The sequence below is a fragment of the Engystomops pustulosus genome, unplaced genomic scaffold (assembly GCF_040894005.1).
Source record: "Engystomops pustulosus unplaced genomic scaffold, aEngPut4.maternal MAT_SCAFFOLD_266, whole genome shotgun sequence".
In the NCBI taxonomy this organism is placed as follows: Eukaryota; Metazoa; Chordata; class Amphibia; order Anura; family Leptodactylidae; genus Engystomops; species Engystomops pustulosus.
Window position 1 is genome coordinate 115,635 of NW_027285145.1, and position 4,366 is coordinate 120,000.

The following is a 4,366-nucleotide window of genomic DNA, read 5'->3' on the forward strand; positions in this document are numbered from 1 at the left end:
AAGTGTGGCCGGGGAACAGTGACTCTTGGCCGGTTAGGCCAAGTGGCTTCTCCCGCTGACTTGCCCCTTTGGAAGTAGGAGCTCCTACTTCCATGGGCATTATTCCTCCCCGGGACCTACTGCCAAGTGTGGCCGGGGAACAGTGACTCTTGGCCGGTTAGGCCAAGTGGCTTCTCCCGCTGACTTGCCCCTTTGGAGGTAGTAGCTCCTACTTCCATGGGCATTATTCCTCCCCGGGACCTACTGCCAAGTGTGGCCGGGGAACAGTGACTCTTGGCCGTGTAGGCCAAGTGGCTTCTCCCGCTGACTTGCCCCTTTGGAAGTAGGAGCTCCTACTTCCATGGGCACTATTCCTCTCCGGGACCTACTGCCAAGTGTGGCCGGGGAACAGTGACTCTTGGCCGGATAGGCCAAGTGGCTTCTCCCGCTGACTTGCCCCTTTGGAAGTAGGAGCTCTTACTCCCATGGGCAGTATACCTCTCGGGGACTTAGAGCCAAGTGTCTTCACCCTTTGGAGGTGGTAGCTCCTACTTCCATGGGCATTATTCCTCCCCGGGACCTACTGCCAAGTGTGGCCGGGGAACAGTGACTCTTGGCCGGATAGAACTAGTGGCTTCTCCCGCTGACTTGCCCCTTTGGAAGTAGGAGCTCCTACTTCCATGGGCATTATTCCTCCCCGGGACCTATTGCCAAGTGTGGCCGGGGAACAGTGACTCTTGGCCGGATAGGCCAAGTGGCTTCTCCCGCTGACTTGCCCCTTTGGAAGTAGGAGCTCCTACTTCCATGGGCATTATTCCTCCCCGGGACCTACTGCCAAGTAAGGCCGGGGAACAGTGACTCTTGGCCGGATAGAACTAGTGGCTTCTTCCGCTGACTTGCCCCTTTGGAAGTAGGAGCTCCTACTTCCATGGGCATTATTCCTCCCCGGGACCTACAGCCAAGTGTGGCCGGGGGACAGTGACATGTGGCCGGATAGGCCAAGTGGCTTCTCCCGCTGACTTGCCCCTTTGGAGGTAGGAGCTCCTACTTCCATGGGCATTATTCCTCCCCGGGACCTACTGCCAAGTGTGGCCGGGGAACAGTGACTCTTGGCCGGGTAGGCCAAGTGGCTTCTCCCGCTGACTTGCCCCTTTGGAAGTAGGAGCTCCTACTTCCATGGGCATTATTCCTCCCCGGGACCTACTGCCAAGTGTGGCCGGGGAACAGTGACTCTTGGCCGGGTAGGCCAAGTGGCTTCTCCCGCTGACTTGCCCCTTTGGAAGTAGGAGCTCCTACTTCCATGGGCATTATTCCTCCCCGGGACCTACTGCCAAGTGTGGCCGGGGAACAGTGACTCTTGGCCGGATAGAACTAGTGGCTTCTTCCGCTGACTTGCCCCTTTGGAAGTAGGAGCTCCTACTTCCATGGGCATTATTCCTCCCCGGGACCTACAGCCAAGCTTGGCCGGGGGACAGTGACATGTGGCCGGATAGGCCAAGTGGCTTCTCCCGCTGACTTGCCCCTTTGGAAGTAGGAGCTCTTACTTCCATGGGCATTATTCCTCCCCGGGACCTACTGCCAAGTGTGGCCGGGGAACAGTGACTCTTGGCCGGATAGGCCAAGTGGCTTCTCCCGCTGACTTGCCCCTTTGGAGGTAGGAGCTCCTACTTCCATGGGCATTATTCCTCCCCGGGACCTACTGCCAAGTGTGGCCGGGGAACAGTGACTCTTGGCCGGGTAGGCCAAGTGGCTTCTCCCGCTGACTTGCCCCTTTGGAGGTAGGAGCTCCTACTTCCATGGGCATTATTCCTCCCCGGGACCTACTGCCAAGAGTGGCCGGGGAACAGTGACTCTTGGCCGGATAGGCCAAGTGGCTTCTCCCGCTGACTTGCCCCTTTGGAGGTAGTAGCTCCTACTTCCATGGGCATTATTCCTCCCCGGGACCTACTGCCAAGTGTGGCCGGGGAACAGTGACTCTTGGCCGTGTAGGCCAAGTGGCTTCTCCCGCTGACTTGCCCCTTTGGAAGTAGGAGCTCCTACTTCCATGGGCACTATTCCTCTCCGGGACCTACTGCCAAGTGTGGCCGGGGAACAGTGACTCTTGGCCGGATAGGCCAAGTGGCTTCTCCCGCTGACTTGCCCCTTTGGAAGTAGGAGCTCTTACTCCCATGGGCAGTATACCTCTCGGGGACTTAGAGCCAAGTGTCTTCACCCTTTGGAGGTGGTAGCTCCTACTTCCATGGGCATTATTCCTCCCCGGGACCTACTGCCAAGTGTGGCCGGGGAACAGTGACTCTTGGCCGGATAGAACTAGTGGCTTCTCCCGCTGACTTGCCCCTTTGGAAGTAGGAGCTCCTACTTCCATGGGCATTATTCCTCCCCGGGACCTATTGCCAAGTGTGGCCGGGGAACAGTGACTCTTGGCCGGATAGGCCAAGTGGCTTCTCCCGCTGACTTGCCCCTTTGGAAGTAGGAGCTCCTACTTCCATGGGCATTATTCCTCCCCGGGACCTACTGCCAAGTAAGGCCGGGGAACAGTGACTCTTGGCCGGATAGAACTAGTGGCTTCTTCCGCTGACTTGCCCCTTTGGAAGTAGGAGCTCCTACTTCCATGGGCATTATTCCTCCCCGGGACCTACAGCCAAGTGTGGCCGGGGGACAGTGACATGTGGCCGGATAGGCCAAGTGGCTTCTCCCGCTGACTTGCCCCTTTGGAAGTAGGAGCTCCTACTTCCTTGGGCATTATTCCTCCCCGGGACCTACTGCCAAGTGTGGCCGGGGAACAGTGACTCTTGGCCGGGTAGGCCAAGTGGCTTCTCCCGCTGACTTGCCCCTTTGGAAGTAGGAGCTCCTACTTCCATGGGCATTATTCCTCCCCGGGACCTACTGCCAAGTGTGGCCGGGGAACAGTGACTCTTGGCCGGGTAGGCCAAGTGGCTTCTCCCGCTGACTTGCCCCTTTGGAAGTAGGAGCTCTTACTCCCATGGGCAGTATACCTCTCGGGGACTTAGAGCCAAGTGTCTTCACCCTTTTTAGGTAGTAGCTCCTACTTCCATGGGCATTATTCCTCCCCGGGACCTACTGCCAAGTGTAGCCGGGGAACAGTGACTCTTGGCCGGATAGAACTAGTGGCTTCTCCCGCTGACTTGCCCCTTTGGAAGTAGGAGCTCCTACTTCCATGGGCATTATTCCTCCCCGGGACCTACTGCCAAGAGTGGCCGGGGAACAGTGACTCTTGGCCGGATAGGCCAAGTGGCTTCTCCCGCTGACTTGCCCCTTTGGAAGTAGGAGCTCCTACTTCCATGGGCATTATTCCTCCCCGGGACCTACTGCCAAGTAAGGCCGGGGAACAGTGACTCTTGGCCGGATAGAACTAGTGGCTTCTTCCGCTGACTTGCCCCTTTGGAAGTAGGAGCTCCTACTTCCATGGGCATTATTCCTCCCCGGGACCTACAGCCAAGCTTGGCCGGGGGACAGTGACATGTGGCCGGATAGGCCAAGTGGCTTCTCCCGCTGACTTGCCCCTTTGGAGGTAGGAGCTCTTACTTCCATGGGCATTATTCCTCTCCGGGACCTACAGCCAAGTGTGGCCGGGGAACAGTGAAACTTGGCCGGATAGGCCAAGTGGCTGCTCCCGCTGACTTGCCCCTTTGGAAGTAGGAGCTCCTACTTCCATGGGCATTATTCCTCCCCGGGACCTATAGCCAAGTGTGGCCGGGGGACAGTGACATGTGGCCGGATAGGCCGAGCGGCTTCTCCCGCTGACGTCATCGCTTTGGAAGTAGGAGCTCCTACTTCCATGGGCTTGTTCCTCCCCGGGACTTGCCGCCAAGTCTGGCCGGGGGACAGTGACATGTGGCCGGATAGGCCAACTGGCTGCTCCCGCTGAGCCCCTACTTCCATGGGCTTGTTCGTCCCCCGGGACTTGCCGCCAAGTCTGGCCGGGGAACAGTGACATGCCGCCGGATACGGCCGAGCGGCTGCTCCCGCTGACGTCATCGCTTTGGAAGTAGGAGCTCCTACTTCCATGGGCTTGTTCCTCCCCGGGACTTGCCGCCAAGTCTGGCCGGGGGACAGTGACATGTGGCCGGATAGGCCAACTGGCTGCTCCCGCTGAGCCCCTACTTCCATGGGCTTGTTCGTCCCCCGGGACTTGCCGCCAAGTCTGGCCGGGGAACAGTGACATGCCGCCGGATACGGCCGAGCGGCTGCTCCCGCTGACGTCATCGCTTTGGAAGTAGGAGCTCCTACTTCCATGGGCTTGTTCCTCCCCGGGACTTGCCGCCAAGTCTGGCCGGGGGACAGTGACATGTGGCCGGATAGGCCAACTGGCTGCTCCCGCTGAGCCCCTACTTCCATGGGCTTGTTCGTCCCCCGGGACTTGCCG